This window comes from Diceros bicornis, chromosome 4 (genome assembly GCF_020826845.1).
Source record: "Diceros bicornis minor isolate mBicDic1 chromosome 4, mDicBic1.mat.cur, whole genome shotgun sequence".
NCBI classification, from domain to species: domain Eukaryota; kingdom Metazoa; phylum Chordata; class Mammalia; order Perissodactyla; family Rhinocerotidae; genus Diceros; species Diceros bicornis.
The window spans coordinates 2,259,089-2,281,105 of record NC_080743.1 but is presented as its reverse complement, the minus strand read 5'-3'; the positions used below and the strand labels follow the sequence as shown (position 1 = coordinate 2,281,105).

At 38.5% G+C, this 22,017-nt stretch overlaps 1 protein-coding gene across 5 annotated transcripts in view; it reads right to left on the bottom strand.

The window, feature by feature from the left end:
• Positions 1 to 21,515, bottom strand: part of ATG4C (autophagy related 4C cysteine peptidase) — an 88,494-nt gene extending 66,979 nt beyond the window's left edge. For 2 of the 5 annotated variants that reach the window (XM_058538195.1, XM_058538199.1), the window contains exon 1: positions 21,163 to 21,264. The gene's annotated coding sequence lies outside the window, so the exon portion shown is untranslated. Of the gene's footprint in view, positions 1 to 741; positions 1,174 to 21,162; positions 21,266 to 21,380 lie in introns of those variants that run through there. The other 3 variants (XM_058538196.1, XM_058538200.1, XM_058538198.1) reach the window with 3 other exon arrangements.
• Positions 21,516 to 22,017: the final 502 nt, after the last annotated feature.

Here is a 22,017-nt window from a genome sequence, read left to right as displayed (position 1 = left end):
ATTCCATTTTATAATATGTATTAAAAGCCAATAATTATACATTATAATTGAGGCAGGAGAAAGCATGGTCCATCGGAAGAATTTAAAAAGCCAGTGTGACTAGAGCACAGAAAGTCCAAAAAAGTGGCACGAGATATGACTGTAGGGTTAGATAGGGACATGTAGACCACGTTAAGAATTTTGTTCTTTATCCTCAGAGCAACTGGTTTCAAACAGGAATATCAGAATCAGATTCTGTGGGTTTGTTCGTTTGACTCCAACAGTAGCACAAGGAACAGACTGAAAAGGGACAAGAGCAGACAGTGGGAGTTTACTACTGTTGTACAGGACCAGGAACGAAACGATAGTAGCTGGGACTAAAGCAGCTGAGACGGAGAGAAATGGACATATGAGGAAACGTGTCAAAAATTCAGTAAGTCTTGGTGATAAAATGGATGTAGACGGTGAGAAAGAGGGATATGTCAAAGATACACCCAGGATCCTGGCTTGTGAAACTAAAGAGATGGTCTTAATCATGGCAATAGGGAATATTGGGAGAAGGGCAGATTAGAGGCAAATGAACACGAATTTGATTTATGTAGAATTTGAGATGCCTCTGAGAGACACAGTAAACAATCACTCATTTATCTAACCATTCGATAAATTATTGCCAGGCACTGGTTCTAGGCAATGCAGACACAGCTTAGAACAAAGGCAGTGAAACACTTGCTCTCCTGGAGCTTACGTTCTAGATATACTTACAGAGGCCAACTAGGCAGCTGGATATCCAGATCTGGAGCTCAAAGGTGAGGTCTGGACTAGAGCTATTAATTTGAGAACTGCTGATGTACAAACGAGAACTGGAGCTACGGACATGTTCCTCAAGGACTTGGCCTTGCTCACGTTTGCACCCCCAGCCTAGAGGATGACATTCAAGGCCCCTCATGAAATTACAGCCGCCCACTGACTCAGCTTCCTCTCTCACCACTCTCTCCCATGTACCATATACTGAAGTCATTTTTAACAGCAATATTAAAGCTTCCTACACGTGACATGCTATCTGGTGCCTCCTGCCTTTGCACGTACTGTTCCCTTTACCTAGAACATCTTCCTGCGCACTCTCAGTTTTTGACTACCTTACTGTCATGAGTCCCTGAGACCCAGCTTAAGCTTCACCTCCTCTGGTAAGCGTGGTAAATTTTCCACCCTCCTCCAGACCTCAAACTGAGACAGATGCTCTCCCCTTAGCCATAGGATCCCACGTCTTCCTCTATCACAGCACTCATCATACTGTATTGTACTACTCGTTTCTTACCTGTCTCTCACACTAGAAGTAAAATTTCTGAGCGTCCTTAAATTCTGCTTGACACGCAATTGGTTCTCAAAATATGCTTATTAATTGAATCAATGAACTGATAAATTAATGAAATATAGGTATAACACTAATAGCACTTTTACCAGCTGTAATTAGAATTTTTTTAACTGACAACTAGAATAAAGAAAAGGAAAGAAAAATTTTCCTCCAGAAAACTGCATAATTGAACAAAATCTGGAAAAGCAAGAAGGAGAATTTATAAAATGTGTGAATTACATATAATACACCCACATGATGGGTTTGTGGAAATGGGAAAACACTACGCAGAATCTAAAACTTTATGTGTCACATGATACTGTCTGGGGGGCGGGGGCGTAAAAGAAGTACACCAAAATGTTGACAATAGTTTCCCTGGATGTAAAATCGTGTGTGCTTATTTTTATGTCACAATCGTCCACCTTTTCCAAATCTTATACGAATAATATATGTAATTTTTATAATTTAAAAAGTTTATTTTTAAAAAGCCACAAACCATGAATCTTCTAAATTCAAAATGTTTAAAATAAGAAAAGGTAGGGGCCAGTCCAGTGGCGTAGTGGTTGAGTTCAGCGCACTCCACTTCGGCAGCCCAGGTTCACAGGTTCGGATTCCGGGCATGGATCTACACCACTTGTCAGCCACGCTGTGGCAGCAACCCACATACAAAATAGAGGAAGATGGGCACAGATGTTAGCTCAGGGCTAATCTTCCTCAAGCAAAAAAAGGCAGATTGGCAACAGATGTTAGCTCAGGGTGAATCTTCCTCAGCAAAAAAAAAAAAGAGAAAATGTACATGCATGTATTTTCCTCCTAAGTCAGAAAGAAAGTAGGCCACAGGGAAAACTTTGGTTCAAAGAGTTCTGAACACCAGCTACCAGGAACACTCTGAACAATCCTTAGCAAGGGTGTAACAGTCAGGATGCCTCAAAGTGGGTGGGGAAAAATGAAGACCAAGTGAAACATTTTGTATGGGGAAAGTCTATATCTTAGATAATGATAGATAGATAATTTAAACAGATAAACAACGAAGGTAAGATGCTGTGACAGAGACAGAAATTAATGAGACAAATACTCTAACCTCAAGGAACAAATAAGTAGAATAAATTAAGTTGTTCTTTTATTGTTATTTTTACTCAAAACTTCTGCTACTTATAGACTATTTACTCAGAATAACTTTACCCCCAAACTTGAAACATTTGAAATGTTTTTAGAGCACATCCTTGACTATTCTATAAGAATACTTTTACTGTCATTGTTATATAGAGTAGACGAGAACAATAAAATTATTATCATAAGGTCCAACTAGTTAAGCTGTTGCTAACTTTAATAATTCAGTATAGTTACTTTTCATATAACTAAAATTGAATTCCAATCTTCTATAAAGACAGAAACCCATTTTATTTCTACAACAAAAATTTAAATGGCTGTTTCTAAAAATCCTAATTTTAGAGCAGAGATGATTTTGAAAAGCTATCCCTTGAACCATGTTGGAAAGTATTATGAATCAAAACACTTTAAAAAAGAATAACCAAAAATTCCTAATGAGGAGAGGATTTGCCATACTGCATATTAAAATGTGTTATAAAACTACAGTAATTAAAGTTTAGTAATGCTTAAATTGATTATTCTTATTAGCAGAGGATGACACTGAATAAAACATAATAGGGAGTACAGAAATAAATCCAAGCATATTTGAGAATTTAGTACCTGATATGAGAGATATTTCACATCAGTGAGAAAAGATGACTAGTTTAATAAGTAGTGCTAGAATAATAAGCTAGCCAGTTTAAAAAATAAAGCTACCTCACACATTCGGAATTCTAGATGAATCAAGAGTTAAATGCAAATGTAAACATATGGCACCTGCGCACATAACACAAGGAAGTACTGATTAAAAATTTTTTAACAATCTTGTAGAAAAGGCCTTTCTAAGCATGGTATGCAAAACTAGAAAACAGAAAGGAAAATATAATTACATAAAAATGAAAACCTTTATATAGGAAGAAGAAAAAGTATTAACAAGGTTGAGTTATAATGCATCAATTGGGAAAAAAATTCATTATCTATTATATAGACAAAGTTAATATCTTTAATATACAAAGAGCTCTTATAAATCAATAAAGAAAAGAACCCAAATGGAAAAAAGACAGGCATTCTAGAAGAAAGAGAACAATAAACATATGACAATATTTTCAACCTGGGGCCGGCCCAGTGGCGCAAGCGGTTAAGTGCACGCACTCTGCTTCGGCGGCCCACGGTTTGCAGGTTCGGATCCTGGGCGCGCACTAACGCACTGCTTGTCAAGCCATGCTGTGGTGGTGTCCCATATAAAGTAGAGGAAGACAGGCACGAATGTTAGCAAAGGGCCAATCTTCCTCAGCAAAAAGAGGAGGATTGGCATCAGATGTTAGCTCAGGGCTGGTCTTCCTCACCAAAAAAAAAAATATTTTCAACCTTACTAGATCAAAGTAATGCACATTAAAGGAATTTCATTTTTTTAATCACCACAAGAGATGAAATTGGTGAGCCTGAGGAAACAAGCATTTTATGTAATTATTTTTCAAATAAACTCCTTGAGGGCAAAGAATGTGTCTTGTTCACTATCATATCCTCACATGTAGCACAGCAGTGTGCTAATAAGACACAAATATTTGCTGATGACTAAATTATGGCATATACATATTATGATGACATTATATCATTATATATTTATCACCATAAAAAGATATCCAGGGAGCATCAAAATATGTGAGAAAAAACTGATAAAACTGCAAGAAAAAAGAGATGAATCCACTATTATAGCTGGAGACTTTAACACCTCTCTATCAGAAATGGACAGATCCAGCAGGCAGAAAATCAGTAAAAACAAAGTTGAACTCAATAGCGCCACCAATCAACTGGATATAACTGACATCTACAGACTACTTCACCCAACAACAGCAGATTACACATTCTTCTCAAGTTCACATGGAATACTCACCAAGATAGACCACTCTGGGCCATAAGACAACCCTTAACAAACTTAAAAGAACAAAAACCATACAATGTTTATTCTCACCACAATGGAATTAAACTAGAAATCAATAACAAAAAGATAGCTGAAAAATTCCAAAATACTTGGAGATTAAACAACATACCTCTCTAAACAACACATAGCTTAAAGAAGAAATCTCACAAGAAATTTTAAAGTGTTTTATTTTTTTTTAATTTTTATTTATTTATTTATTTTTTCCCCCAAAGCCCCAGTAGATAGTTGTATGTCATAGCTGCACATCCTTCCAGTTGCTGTATGTGGGACGTGGTCTCAGCATGGCTGGAGAAGTGGTGTGTCGGTGCACGCCTGGGATCCAAACTCGGGCCGCCAGCAGCGGAGCGTGCGCACCTAACCGCTAAGCCACGGGGCCGGCCCTAAAGTGTTTTAAACTAATGAAAATTAAAATATAACATCAAAATTTGTGAGATGCAACAAAAGCAATGCTTACAAGGAAATTTATAGCATTGAACGTATATATTAGAGAAGAAGAAAGATCTAAAATCAATACTCTAAGCTTCCACCTTAGGAAACTAGAAAAAGAAGAGCAAATTAAATCTAAAATAAGAAGGAAAAAAAGGAATAATAAAAATTAAGGCAGAAAGAGGGCCGGCCCTGTGGCTTAGCAGTTAGGTGCGCGCGCTCCGCTGCTGGCGGCCCGGGTTCGGATCCCGGGCACACACCGACGCACTGCTTGTCCGGCCATGTTGAGGCCGAGTCCCACATACAGCAACTGGAAGGATGTGCAACTATGACATACAACTACCTACTGGGGCTTTGGGGGAAAAAAATAAATAAATAAAAATTATAAAAAAAAAAAATTAAGGCAGAAAGAAAAAAATCAACAGAGAAAAATCAACAAAACCAAAAGTTGGTTCCTTGAAAAGATCAATGAAATCTATAAGCCTCTACCCAGGCTAACTAAGAAAAAAGAGAGAAGACACAAATTACAAATATCAGAAATGATACAGGAGACATCACTACAGATCCCATGAACATTAAAAAGACAATAAAGGAATATTATGAACAACTCTATACTTGCAAATTTATCTGATAACCCAGATGAAATGAACCAATTCCTTGAAAGACACAGTCTGCCAAAACTCACACAAGAAGAAATAAACAATCTGAAGAGGCCTATATCTGTTAAAGAAATTGAACCAATAATTAATAACCTTCCAAAACAGAAAGCATCAGGCCCAGATGGCTTTCACGGGTGAATTCTACCAAATATTTAAGGAAGAAATTATACCAATTCTCTACAATCTCTTCCAGAAGACAGAAGCAGAGGGAATACTTTCTAACTCACTCTATGAGGTCAGCATTACTCTAATACCAAAACCAGACAAAGACATTATAAGAAAAGAAAACTACTAACCAATATCTCTCATAAACATAGATGCAAAAATCTTCAACAAAATATTAGCAAATCGAATTCAACAATGTATAAAAAGAATTATACAACACAACAAAGTGGGATTTATCCCAGGTATGCAAGACTGATTGAACATGCAAAAATTAATTAATGTAATCCATCATTAATCAACACTCTAAAGAAGAAAAATCACATGATCATATCAATAGATGCAGAAAAGCATTTAACAAAATCCAACACCCATTCATAATAAAAACTCTCAGCAAACTAAGAATAGAGGGAAATCATCTCAACTTGATAAGAAACATCTTCAAAAAACTACAGCCAAGGGCCAGCCCAGTGGCATCGTGGTTAAGTTTGCGCACTCTACTTTGGCAGCCCAGGGTTCATGGTCTGGGATCCCGGGCGCAGACCTATACACCACTTATCAAGCCACGCTGTGACAGGCGTCCCACATAAAGTAGACGAAGATGGGTGCGGATGTTAGCCGAGGGCCAATCTTCCTCAGCAAAAAGAGGAGGACTGGCAACAGATGTTAGCACTTCCTCACAAAAACAAAAACCTACAGCTAACATCATAATTAATGTTGAGAAACCAGCAGCTTTCCCACCAAGATCAGGAACAAGGCATACACATCCTCTCTCACCACTGTTTTTCAACATTGTACATGAAGTCCTAGCTAATGCAGTAAGACAAGAAAAGAAATAAAAGGTATACAAATTGGGAAGAAATAAAATTGTCTTTCTTCACAAATGATATGATTATCTATGGGGAAAATTTTAAAGAATCAACAAAAAAATGACTGGAACTAATAAGTGATTACAACAAGGTTGCAGGATACAAGGCTAATGTACAAAAGTCAATCACTTTCCTATATATCAGCAATGAACAAGTGGGAATTGAAATGAAAAACACATTGCCATTTACAATAGCACCCAAAAACAAGAAATACTTAGGTATAAATCAAACAATATATGTAGAAGATCTATATGAGGAAAACTACAAAACACTAATGAGAGATACCAAAGAAGAACTAAATAAATGAAGAGATATTTCATATTCATGGAAAGGAAGACTCAATATTGTTAAGACGTCAGTTATTCTCAACTTGATCTACAGATTCAATGCAATCTCACTAAAAAGCCCAGCTAGTTATTTTGTGACTATTGAAAAACTGATTCTAAAGTTTAACGGAGAGACAAAAGACCCAGAATAACCAACACAATACTGAAGGAGAAGAACAAAGTCGGAAGACTGACACTACTCAACCTCAAGACTTTACTATAAAGCTACAGTAATCACAATAGTGTAGTACTGGCAAAAGAATAGACAAACAGACTGATGAAACAGAACAGAGAGCCCAGAAATAGACCCACATAAATACAGTTAACTGATCTTTGACAAAGGAGCAAAGGCAATACAATAGAGCAAAGACTGTCTTTTCAACAAATGGTGCTGGAACAACTGGACTTCCACATGCAAAAAAAATTAATCTTGACACAGACTTTACACTCTTCACAAAAATTAACTCAAAATAGATTACAGACTTAAATATGAAACACAAAACTATACAAGTCCTAGAAGATAACACAGAAGAAAACCTAAATGACCTTGAGTACAGCAGTGACTTTGTAGATACAGCACCAAAGGCACAATTCCTGAAAGAACAATTGGTCAGCGGGACTTCATTAATATTAAAAACTTCTGCTCTGCGAAAAACAATGCCAAAAGAATGAAAAGACAAGCCACAGACTGAGAGAAAATACTTGAAAAAGCCACATCTGATAAAGGACTGTTATCCAAAATATACAAAGAACTTTTAAAACTCAACAGTAAGAAAACAAACAACCCAACTTAAAAATGGGCCAAAGATCTTAAGAGACACCTCATCAAAGAAGATATACAGATGGCAAGTAAGCATATGAATATATGCTCCATATCATATGTCATTAGGGAAGTCAAATTAAAACAATAATAAAATATCACTACATACCTGTTAGAATGGCCAAATCCAAAACACTGACACCACCAAATGCTGACAAGGATGTGGAGCAAGAGGGACTCTCATCCACTGCTGGTGGGAATGCAAAATGGTGCAGCCACTTTGGAAGACAATTTGGCAGTTTCTTACTAAACATACTCTTAACATATGATCCAGCAATTGCGCTCCTTGGTCTTTACCCAAAAGAAATGATAACTTATTTCCACACAAAGAACCACACAGATGTTTACAGAAGTCTTATTCATAACCACCACAACTTAGAAGCAACCAAGATGTCCTTCAGTGGGTGAATGGATAAATAAATCCATTTACCCGTACACCCAGATGATAGAATATTATTCAGCACTAAAAAGAAATGAGCTAGCAATCCATGAAAAGCTAATTAAGGAAAACTAAATGTATACTACTAAGTGAAAGAAGCCAATCTGAAAAGGCTACATACTGTATGATTCCAACTGTATGACATTCTGGAAAACGCAAAACTATGGCAACAGTAAAAAGATCAGTGGTTGTCAGGGAGTTGTGGGGGTAGGGGGAGAGGATGAGTACACAGAACACACAGGATTTTTAGGGCAATGAAACTATTCTGTATGATTCTATAATTAAGGATGTCATTACAGATTTATCCAAACTCATAGAATGTACAACACCAAAAGTGAACCCTAAGGTAAACTATAGACTTTGAGTGATAATGATGTATCAGTGGAGGTTCATTGATTGTAACACATGTACCAGCCTGGTACAGGATATTGATAGTGGGAGAAGTTGTGTGTGTTGGGGTACAGGAGGTATATGGGAACTTTGTATACTTTCTGCTCAAATTTGCTGTGAACCTAAAACTGCTCTAAAAGGTAAAGTTTATTAATTATTTAAAAAAAAAGAAAAAAAGAGCTATCCAGGGCGTAGAGTGAGAAAAAAAAGAGAACAGCACGAATACGTTCTACACATCTATATGCATACATATTATGTATGTATATACATACGCCCACACACACACATATATACAGTATATGCATAGAACAATGCCTAGAAGTCCATAATGTTAAAGTGGGAATCTCTAAGAGATGAAATGTCATTTTTACTTTCTTTTTTGTACTTCTCTTTAATATTGAAATTGTTTATTTACACTGAGCCTCTTTTAAAATAACAAAATTATTCAAAAATAAATTGCTCAAATGAAAAATTTAATACACAAAATTAAAAATGTGCCCAGATTATGTTAAATTCTAACAAAACAGCTGAAACTGCTCAACTACGAAATCTACAGAGAAGACATTCTATTATAAAATTCCTCAACAGCCTGTAAGAAAGATAAAAACACTGAGACAAAGTGCTTTTTCCTTCTTAAGATACACAACTTGATTCTTGTGGTTCTTAAAGACATCAGGTTCGGCTATTCAGTCATGCAGAAAACAACTTCCTCAACTAACTCCCCAAAGCAGCCTTGGTTGAACATAATGACTTGGAGAATATCCCTTGTTAACTCATAATTTTTGTTTCTCCTTAACATAAATGTGGTGAGACTTGGAAAGAGGAAAAAGAATAAACTAATACTTGAGTCCATTCAGTCTACTAAAATATTTTCTTTATATCTGTGCGAGATAAGCCAAGTGAAGGCAAGACAAACAGTACTTTTAGTTTCACTACAAATGAGCAAAAAACACAATGGAGAAACTAAAATTAACCTTAGAAGTAGTCTCATCGCAAAATTCTAAACTATCCTCACCCACAGATTCCCCTTCCAAAAGCTTTCCTGATTTTTAAAAAAATAAAAAACAAATTAAAATTCATTTGTCTATCAAGTATAAAGTGAAGTGATGATTTACCCCTTACCCAGTATATTTCAACCTCCTTTGGTACCTAAAATACCTGGTTTGACTGCCCCAATGATCAAACCGACATGCCAAAATTCTTGTTTATTTTATGTAGTGTTGTCAGGGCATTGGTCTGGAAAACCACCAAAATAACATTCTTCACAATTTCAAAACACTTTTTAGAAGAGATTTATGGTTTATAAAAACTTTAGATAAATTAGTAACTCTTTTTTCAAGTAGACTTTCTTTACTAACACATACTACAACAAATCTTACCATCCACCATTTCCATATTTCTGTTCACGGTTTACAATCTGACAAATCCACTTTTAATTAAAAGATAATAGCAATAAAGAGGAGAAAACTCTATTTTATCTCAGTAGACATAGATAAAGCTACCAGATGAGGTTTATTCCTAAACGTAACTGTTAATGATGTGAAAAGCAGAGTGAAGACTAAGCAGAGTTCCTTTGGAAGGCAGGGCTACAACATTTGATATGAAACCAGCGATTGAGACCCAGATGTCATTTTCAGAGAGTCACTTTTCTAACCATAACCACGCATTAAGACAGTCGATAAGTTATAAACTGATAAATGTAAAGGGTATTCAAATCAATGTCCTTGAAGGGCAGATGACAGGAATCAGCCTCTCCCATATGTCAACAGATAGAATACTTCGTCCACTGAGGATTTAAAGCCAAGTGACAGCTCCTGACAGACAGAACCTGAGGGTCTGAGTCTACAGAATAGACCTCAGTCACACAGCACAACCGATAAAACACTGCAGACTTGCGGGATTTGCGTCTGCTTGGGCATCTTCCCCAGATGGTTCTCTGCAGCCTGATGAACTACTGCTACTGATTTCAAATTTTTGATGTGCTTTTAGTTATACCATCAAAAAAATGAACTGTGAGGTCCACTCTTAAGTTTTTCATCTACTGTAACCTTTTCTACCTGCTTACATTTTTAGTAACAAATACCAATCCTCTGCCTGACCTTGAGTGTCTCTCAATATGTTGGTCTGTCATCTCTGCTCTCTTATTTCTTCTCTCCATCTCAGTTCTTTGTTTACAGAAACATCAGCCATTGTATCCAGTTCTATTCCTTCTCTTTTCCTGTACTTGCCCATCTTCTATCATCACACACTGAACTTGGAGTCTAAAAATGTTCACTTTGTAAACACAGCATACTATTTTTTTTTTTTGCGAGGAAGATCAGCCCTGAGCTAACATCCATGCCAATCCTTGTCTTTTTTTTTTTTTTTTTTGCTGAGGAAGACTGGCCCTGGGCTAACATCTGTGCCTATCTTCCTCCACTTTATATGGGACACCACCACAGCATGGCCTGACAAGTGGTGCGTCGGGGCGCGCCCGGGATCCAAACGCAGGCCGCCAGCAGCAGAGCACGTGCACTTAACCGCTACGCCATGGGGCCGGCCCCCACAGCATACTACTAAAAAAAGGTGGCAAATGTGAAGAAAGGGAGAAAACTGGTAACATTTATTTAGACTGTCCCCTTTCAGAGCTAAGGGTTAGGCAAAGTAGACGAAAGTAAGAGATAAAGACAAAAAGACTGAGAAAAGGAACAGCAATATAATAAGGGCAGGACACACATACTCAGAAACTGGCTTTTAAAAGACGAATAAAGAGCTGATAGCAAAAAGACTAAGGCAGTTTTGCCTCAAGGATACATCTTACAAGCATTTTTAGGACTCCTCAGGATCACATCCTCCAGTTAAAAACAATAAATCAGGGGCCAGCCCAGTGGCGAAACGGTTAAGTGCACACGCTCCGCTGCGGCGGCCCAGGGTTCGCCAGTTGGGATCCCGGGTGCCCACCGACATGCCACATGTCAAGCCATGCTGTGGCGGCGTCTCATATAAAGTAGAGGAAGGCCAACAGACACATGAAAAGATGTTCAAAATCACTAACTATCAGGGAAATGCAAATCAAAACTACAATGAGATATCACCTCACGCCCGTCAGAATGGCTATAATTAACAAGACAGGAAACAACATGTGTTGGAGAGGATGTGGAGAGAAGGGAACTCTCATACACTGCTGGTGGGAGTGCAAACTGGTCCAGCCACTATGGAAAACAGTATGGAGATTCCTCAAAAAATCAAGGATAGAACTACCATATGATCCAGCTATTCCACTGTTGGGTATTTATCCAAAGAACTTGAAAACACCAATTTGCAAAGGTACATGCACCCCTGTGTTCATTGCAGCGTTATTCACAATAGCCAAGACTTGGAAGCAACCTAAGTGCCCATCAAGGGACGAATGGATAAAGAAGCTGTGGTATATATACACAATGGAATACTACTCAGCCATAAGAAACGATGAAATCCAGCCATTTGCGACAACATGGATGGACATTGAGGGTATAATGCAAAGTGAAATAAGTCAGAGGGAGAAGGTCAAATACCGTATGATTTCCTTCATTAAGTAGTAGATAATAACAACAATAAACAAACACATAGGGACAGAGATTGGATTGGTGGTTACCAGAGGGGAAGGGGGGAGGGAGGAGGGTGAAAGGGATAATTCGGTACATGTGTGTGGTGATGGGCTGTAATTAGTATTTTGGTGGTGAACATGATGTAATCTATGCAGAAATAGAAGTACAATGATGTACACCTGAAACTTTTACAATGTTATAAACCAATGTTACTGCAATAAACAAAAAATTAAAAAAAATAAAAAAATAAAAAATAAAGTAGAGGAAGATGGGCATGGATGTTAGCCCAGGGCCTGTCTTCCTCAGCAAAAAAAGGAAGATTGGCAGTGGATGTTAGCTCAGGGCTAATCTTCCTCACAAAACAAAACAAAACAATAAATCAACGCACAGCTCCTTTATAATGATGACATAAATAAAATGTACTACTTAATGCATTCTTCTCTTAAATCTAAAAAGTAAAACATGTATGGAATAAACTAAGTACTGAGCAGACATTCATCTACCATCACACACGACTTGTATCGAGTTCCTATAGGCAAAAATCTCCACTTGTACCGCAATGAGTATTACATGTTCACAGACTATAAAGTCGTCATCATAACCAACCTACATTGCATATAAGGAGTTTAAATGACCTCAATCATTTACTTCAAGACTACAATAAGAATTAGTGGTATCTGGGCTGTCTGAGGCATTTCTTGATCTTATCTCTAAGAAGAACCTAATATTTACTATAGTCTGATAAATAAACTTTAGTCAGGACCTTAGTAACCTCTGATGAGTCCAAGGTAAGTATGGCTGTTTGCAGCCTCCATACTTTAAGATGCAACTTTGTGAGCTGTTAAATACATAGTCTACATATAAGAAGTAACATACTGGGTCAAATCCTTTAATCGACAATCACTTAAATCTACAAGAATTGAAGGATGTCAGAATCTCAGGATTGAAAGGGAACTTACAAAGCATCTTGTAACTAGTAGGTAGTAATATTAATAACAGTTCTTGACAATTTTCTCACACAATACACTCCAATCTATCAGCAATCTCTCCTAACCTTCAGTGCCTGGGGTCGGGAGGAGTAGTGAAAGAAAATGTGTCAAGTTACAAGACTGAAAAAAATATCACTCCCGGCCCCAGGAATCTGATCTGCTCTCTGATTCAGACTCACTAATCACTAATCAGGTTCAAACATCCGTACAGTAGGGAGATCTCCTTTACAACATCCTTGCCCAGCGCATTCACCCAGCCTGAGTGAGCACTTCTAGAACAGGGAGCTCAGGACTTAATAAGCTTTGTATTTAGCTGAAAATACAGCTATAAGTTTAAAAGCCTGATAATGTTTTAAACTATTTCTTCTCTGCTAATATAAATGTTCTCAAGCATCCATATAACTATATGATACCTGCTAATTTTAAACAACTACACTTGCTTGAAAGATATATGGAACCAAAAGTCTGTGTCCTTACAACCTCCACTAACTGGTTCTGGTTGTTCCCTCTGAAACGAATTCCTTTTCCATTTGATAGTCCGTTAGATATTTAAAGACATTCCTCCTACTCCTCCCCCCTCCATCATCTCTTTTCCACATTAAATATTCTCAATTCCTTCAGTTAGTCAGAAGACTGCTACATGAGTGGTAATGAGGGCCTCAATCAGGCTACTGGTAAGGGAATAAGAAATAAGGAGACATAAGCAACAAGCTGAGCTGGTAGAACTGGCAACATCATACAAATGTATGAATGTTTCCATGCCCACACATAGGAGAGAGACTCAAGTGCCTCTGAGATCTCAGGTCTGATGTCCAGGAGGATAACGATACCTTTAACAGCAACAGGGAATGCAAGAAAAGACTATGGAGAAGACAGCGAATTCAGTTTGAGACACAGTGATTTTGAGGTTTGTAACAAGCAAATACGGATAAGATCTTTTCAAAGTCCTATTCCATTAGTTAATTTTGCCACGAAAAAGGTGCGTCTGTATTATTGAGACTAGTAATTACGTGTAAATTAAACACAAAATATCATATTTATTCATTCATCAAATATTCTGAGCAGTTACTTTCTGTAAGGCACTATGGGAGAATCGCTGAGCCATGAAACCCTGTTCCTGCCCTCGTTAACATTACATTCTAAACAAGATGTTTATAACTAACCAGAACTCAAGACTGAATGTGGTTATGTCTCACAATAGAAATAAAAAGTGTTATAACTATTAAGAGAAATATTTTTCCTCTTTCCAATGAGAATATTCACATACAAAAAATATCACAGGGTAACACATTGTCACAACTGGCATTCTTCAAATACGAAGAAAAAGAACATACAAATAACATAATCTTTCTATTCTGGGTATAAATACAAGAAAACACTAGCCATATTTCTTAGGGATGAGTTAAAGTACTCTCAACAATTATGTCTATTGTTAAAGATTAATGCTTGAATTGTATTACCAGTCAAAAGAAGAGCATTGTTTAAAATGTTCACAAATAGAACTGTTTTGGCTTACAAATGGAATTGTTTGATGTCATTTTTCTCATCATTTCTAATTTTAAATAATATTATATCAATTTGAAAACAGAGCTACAAGTTTAAAGCCTTACAAACATAAAAACTGCATATTCTTTATCTGATATAACTGTTCTAGAGTTCTCTATAACTATAAATTATAAGTTTTAAATTATTATGTCTACTTTAGTAGTTTTACAGATATCTGATTTTACAGAAAGAATCTATTAAAAAGTAGTTTAGTAGGAACTTAACTATATTTTAAATTGATAACATAATCACACAGAAAAAATAATTCAAATAACTTTGAACACCTACTTTGACTACACATCTTTAGTGGGATATATTCTAAGGACCTAAAATGGCAAAGAAATCTTTAGTTGGTAAATCTGTTGTTGAAGGGAGTATCAGTATGGTAATTCCAAAAGCATCTTATGTGTGTTGTAGGATAGATTAGATGAGTAAAAAGTATTGATATGGTTGAGAATCAGAATTCTCCCTGCAGGAAAAGGGAGATACAAATACGAACTGAGGGGAAAGTGAAGATGAACTCTGGGGTTCTGAATTTGAATTGAAGGTACCCTATAAACTCATGATTTCTTTTAAAAAAAAGTAAGTGTGGTGAGGTGTGTGTGTGTATGCCCATTTAAAGGACCTATAAACAATGATACTCCAGTAGCAATGAGTATATTCAATGCCCACATCTTCATTTCTAAGTACCATTTCCCACTAAAACGAACCAGGACTCCAGGGTAAAATGACTGATTCCAGGTCTCAAGCAGGGAATATACAAGGTGAGCCTGGAACATCTCATTGTACAAAAAAGTAAGAGGAATGTGCCCAAATACCAACGTGGATCTATACAAATGCCAGAGGAGCCAGCCTGAAGGGACTAACCAAACTTGAGATAATTGAATCATCAAAAAGAATAATGGTAACAGAGTATAACACACTTGATAATTTTTTTAAAAGAATCCTTGGGTACACAGTGATACTAAAATAAAAGGAGAGGAGGAATAGCTCTTCCTTAGAGAAAATAGCCAGCAAATGTGTAGAAGGATTGAGAGAACTGGAAACCACTATTTGGCAACCATCAATGCAATGATTGACTCAGGCCAAGGATCATCAATGGCTACTAAAACCACTGGATAGAAAAAAAAAAAATTGTTGGAAAACAGAATATCCAATGATCTCAAATTATCACTCCCACAGATTAATTACTAAGTAAAAAAGGGAAAAGACACTTTTAGAATGTAGAAATCTTGCTAACCTAAGCGATGGATCTTAACATCACCAATAATGGAACAAACTATCCTTATTACTACTCCTGATGTGCTGAAATGGAAAGTTGACAATATCTCCTAGGTAATAGTGTTGAAAAAAACTATTTAACCTGAAACTGTGAGGAAACATACAGACAAATTCATTTTGTGGGGCATTCTACAAAACATTTGGCCTGGATTCTTCAAAAATGTCAATGTCTTGAAAGACCAAAAAAAAAAGGAAGGAAGGAAGGAGGACAATGAAAAGGTGAGGATTGTTCTAGATAAAAGAAAACAGAGAGACATGACAACTAAATACAATTCATAATCTCTGACTGGATTCAGCATTTAAAGAAAAAATTTTTTTAAAGCTGTAAGAGACATTACTGGAACATTTGGGGAAATTGGAATTTTCTAATATGGGGTGTACATGAGACAATATTATCATATCAAGGTTACACTATTTGGGTATGCTAATAGCACAGGAGATGCATGATGAAGTACTTAGGAGTGAAGTGTCATGATGTCTCCACCCTACTTTCAAATGGTTTATACAGCAAGAAAAAAAATGTGCACGTGAGTGTGTGTGCTTGTATGTGCGTGTGCACTGAGAGAGAGAAAGCAAATGAGGTGTAATGTTAACGACTAGTGAATCTAGGTGAAGGATATACAGGTATTTGTTGTACTACGCTTTCAAATTTTTTTATAGGTTTGAAACAGAAAGAAGTTGGGGGAAAACACAGGGGGAAATGAAGCTGACTTGAAAGCAGCCAACGAGACTTTATACAGTCTAACCACTTCTGCACCCTGTCATAAGAGCTGAAAGCAAGCACCAAGTTCAGAGAGGTCTGGCTAAAAACGAAAGAAATAATCCTGACAGACAAATAATTACAAACCAATCCACCATTAATTTCCGATTACAGCTGTCGATTAAGCATACTCCCTGATGGGAAATCTGTGGAAGATGACATGTGCTGACTCATCCAGGACATTTGTGAATAAGTAAAGCTATCTTACATAATATTTTCTCCAAATCCAAATATGACTACCAAACAAACTTTTTCTCCAATTGAGACCTATTCATTACAAGGAATTCTAAAATTAAAACTTTGTCAAAGAAGTCCAGATGATCTCAGACACCACATCACTATAATAATAATAAACACAGGCTATACCAGGAATTTTGTTAACCCATGCACATATATCATCTCATTTAATTCTCACGACACACTATAAGGCAAGTACTAATATTATCCTCATTTTATAGATAAAAACGACAATAAAAGCTTGGAAAGACTAAATAACTTCTGCAAGGTCATACTGCCAGTAAAGAGCAAAACACACCTTGAATCCAGGCAGTCTGACTCCAAAGCCCATGCTCTTTGCTCTATGCACTCTACTGCTTAAATGTAAAATTTCAATAATAAACTGACTGTCTGATTAAATATCTATCAATAATTACACAAAGGTGACATTTCAAAGAAAAATCAAAATATGTGTTTTTCCCTAACACACATTTATATTTACATATACACCAAGTGAATGAAGTTAGAAATTAACCAGATGCTCAATTTACTGCCAAATCCCAAGTGAAAATAAGATGATATATAACTATTACTCAGTTACCTATTCATATATATGGCTGAATATGTTACATATAAATTCAAAGCAAATACCAGCATATTTCCAAATGCTTTCATGTAGAATTTTCTTCCTGCTCACTCAAGAAAAAAATACTGAAAAAACTTACTTCAGGTACACCATTCCTCAAATATACTTAACTGAAACAATCACATGAAAGGAAAAAAGAATAGCTGTAAAATTAACCTTGAACATTGATGCCACAATAAAAAATATTAAGAAACAAAGCATGTTCCTCCAAACCTGGTCATCTTACAATGTTCTCTATCTCAGTGAATTGTACCACAATCCATCCAGCTACACAAGCCAAAAAGCTAGTGGTAGTCGATGGCACCTTCCTCTCCCTCATTCCTCATACCCAATCCATCACTCAGTCCCACCTCCCAAACATCTCTGAATCCATTCCCTTCTATCTATCTTCAGCACCACCTTGCCCAAGATACCACCTCTCATCTGGCCTCTCCCCATGCACAGTCTTATCCCTCTGTAATCAGCTTTTCCTCTGTGTGGCATCAAGTCCTTTTCATGGCACTTAGAATAGCTGCAACTTCAAATCTCTTTGATGCAGTATTTGATTTACATTATACAGTAAGTTATACAATAAGTTACAATATACAATAAGTATACAATAAGTTATACAATAAGTTCTATGAGGGTAGAGACTGAATTTACTCACCATTATATCACTATGGCCTAGAAGAGTGCCTAGTTAAGTAATAAATGCTAAATGACTGAATGCATGTCAAACATTACAAATTTATTTATAAATGGTCCAAAAAAATAATAAAGCAGCTATAAGGTTCACCAGTCATTATAAGGATTACCTTATTTCATCTTTTCTAGATCACACACGTTTACATTTTAACTCTGAAACTGAATGCATCTTACAGTTAACAATCTTTGTTTAATTGGCAGTATTTTTTTCTTTCATAGTGATTCATAAAATAATGGTGCATCTTGGAATAGAAAAAAAATCTCAGGATTTGATGAACTAGGTAAAGCTACAATATACCTGGTCCACTTGGTTCAAACCTGGTCATCTGGCCTCCGTCCTCCTCTGGCCACCGCCCTACTCCCAACAGTCCATGATTAACAGAGCCCACTGGTTCTTCCACCAACAGTTATCCGTTCCTTTCTTCCATTCCCACTATAACACTAGATCTATCTAATTCCTCATTGCCTCAGATCTGAGCTCTTTTCATAGCTTCATTCATTTAAACATTTGTTTCCATTTCAACCAACACTGTGCACCTACTACCTGCAAGAAACTGAAGATACAAAGCACTCCAGTTACCTGTCCCTCCCTCTAATCTCTCCTCTACATTTCAGAATTTTGTTCATTTTATGCCTTAAGCTAGAATTACTTTCCTCCCAATTTCTACCTACCAAATCCCTTGCTACTTAAGTTCTAGATCAAATCTCTTCTTCTTCACAAAATCTTTCCTAGTTTATCTCTTTTCAATTTTAACATTCTAAAACACATAAAATCTCATGCATATTGGCTACATTTTCTGCTTCCTGAAGGCAGGTTTACATCTCATACACGCAGCTGGAGTGTAAGCTCCCTGAGAGCAGGGGCTTTGTGTCTTCTGTTCCCTGTCATATCCCCACACCTAGAAGAGTACCTGCTCAGCAAATATTTCTCGCATTAATGCCCTTTACATGTGCCAGGGTAGAGAACAAATCTCTGCAGCTGTGGTACGGAGAGAAGAGGCAAAAAGAACTGGACTAAATGACCTGAACTCTTTGAGCTTCAGTTTCTGCACCTACTAAATGTAAATAATATTCAACAGTTCACTGAGTTGTTACAATGATTAAATGCAATGATGCTTTTTTGTGTGTGTGTGTGAGAGGAAGATCAGCCCTGAGCTAACATCCATGCTAATCCTCCTCTTTTTGCCCAGCTCTGAGCTAACATCTATTGCCAATCCTCCTCCTTTTTTTCCCCAAAACCCCAGTAGATAGTTGCATGTCATAGCTGCACATCCTTCTAGTTGCTGTATGCGGGACGCGGCCTCAGCATGGCCGGAGCAGTGCATCAGTGCGCGCCCGGGATCCGACCCCGGGCCGCCAGTAGCGGAGCTCGTGCACTTAACTGCTAAGCCACGGGGCCGGCCCGCAATAATGCTTTAACAGCATCTAGTACAGACCTGAGGACCAGAGGATGCTCTCAATAAATGTTTTGATGATTTTGTGACAATAAAAAATAAGAAGTATTCAATAAATGCCCACTAAGTGAACAAAATCTCAGGAAAAATATAGAAAGTCTGAGAAATGTCTAGCCTTTTACCATTTATCCAATAAAGAATTCCATGAGTGAATTAATTCTGAAATATTATATTCTGAAATCTTAAGCATGGCTGAAACTATTTCCAATTAATTAGGACTAATCCCAATTTGACAGGGTATAGATACCAATATTTATATTTTACTGACACATATAGATTATATTTGACAGCTTAAAAAAGAATGATAATCTTACTGTTAAATTTCTATAGTGCAATAATCAGAACAGAAGAAAAGGTGCAAACTAATTTGAGTACACAGTTCCCGGAAAGCCAGGAAGTACGAAAATTTCTGTCTACAAAACATTAGTGAATACCATGCTGTTTTACCAGATCTATGAAAATATATACCAATACCTCATAAACAATTCCAACAAATAAATTTCTCAATATATTTGCATTCCATTTTACAGAAAAGATCATCAGTTAAATGGGTTTTAAACTCTTTTTACTAAACTATAGAACTCCTTATATTGGCAACTCTTTAGGTTTAACCAGTTCCCAAAATTTTATAGAGAATGAACTGATAACTAACTCAATCTAGCATCAGATTACTGACCTAATTAGAAACTTGTCCTTGTTCGGAGAACAAGCTTTATTAATCTATAAACTGTAACTTACACAGACTTTACCTCTCCAAGCTTTTCCAATCCCTCTGAGTCCTCTCAACGACTCATAACCTCAATCACAAATCACAAGCAGCCAGGGAGGGGAGGGCATTCCCATGTGTTCATCTGCTACTAACTGACACAAAATCACTGCAAAAGTTCCCCTGGGGACACACGTTCCAAGTAGGAACGAGAAGAGAAGATCCCATCTAAGAAATTAGACACACAGAGCTGGAGGAGGAGAAATTCTCCCCAACCACGGGGGGAAACGATCAACACAAACCGAAAACGCAAGCCCAGGGGATCTCAAGAAACACAGACTCGACGAGCGGTCCCGCCGTCGCGCATCACCGGCCACCCCAGCACGGATCCGAACCCGCACGCGAGAGGCCTCCCGGGGACGGGCGGGCCGAGGGCGGGCAGCGCCGGACAGGCGCTCAGGTCCGCAGCCCTCCCAAGGCCAAGGGCGCGGGAGGCGGCAGGGGCAGGGCCGGAGCTCGGGGCCCGACTTTGGTGCTTTTTCCTTTTTTCTTTCTTTTCGTTTTTTTTTTAACAGGGAGGGCGTTAAGTGGAGGCGACAGCTCGGGGACACCTAAGACCGGGCGCGGGGACAGCGCCCACAGGGAGGCTCCGCTCCACCGGCTCGCGGCCCGGGAGGCGAGGGCTCGGGACCGACGACAGCAGGAGAGCCGGGCGAGGGCGAGGACTCAGGACAGACGACGCGAGGAGCGGGGACGAGGGGCGCCGAGACCGCGGGGCCCCAGGGCAGGCCCCCGAGGAACTCGGGGACAGACACCCTGAGCCCCGACCTTCCCTGACTCCGCGGCCGCAGGCCGGCCCTCACCGAGACCGCTGGAGACGCGTCAGAACGCGCCGGCGCCACCAACGCGGGACACGTCCCAGCGCCACAGCAGCCGCCACACCACGCAGACGCCCCGGCCTCGGCGCCGCGGCCCCCCGCCCTCCCGCTCGCTCGCGGCCACCGTAGTCCCGCACCGTCCTCCCCTCCGCCGGGCCGGCCACTTCCGGATCCGGAGCCTTCCGCCCGCCTGGTCCGCTTACCTCGTCCACCCCTTTTCCCCTTGTTCGCCACCCCGGCATCTAAGTCACCAGTGCGGCAAGCGCAGGACCGAGGGAGAGTGTCCGTCTGGAAGCGGTGACTCTGAGACAAACCACACTAGGCCCAGCGTAAGTTCCCGTTGGACAATTGGACTTCAACTCCCAGCATGCCGTGCAACACCACTCCCTCGCTTCAGGGCGAGGAACTACAAGATCCAGCATGCACTGCGTCATTCTGTCGTCTCTCTGCACCGGACGCCTGCAGACTCCAAGGCGGTTTCACAGTCCTCATTAAACCCCGCGGACTAATGTAGACGTTCTCGCCAAGCCACGCTTTGGTAAAAGTACCAGTATTCCTCCTACCCTGTTGTGAAGGTACTCTAAACCAACCTATGGTGGGGCAGTAGGTAAATATTTATAAAATATCAAGGAGTGTGTGCACTCATTTTCCACATTCAGCTCATTTTCAAGGATTGAAACACAGTCTACAAGGCGTTTTATGCAACGGAAATTTTTATCCTCACTCATGAGGAGTGTTGAGTGAAATACTAAATTATTGCAGAGTGTGATTCTGTGTCGTTTTGCAGTATTGCAAGATTGTGTTGGAACAAGGACTACCAGACACGCTCCTGAGTTGATC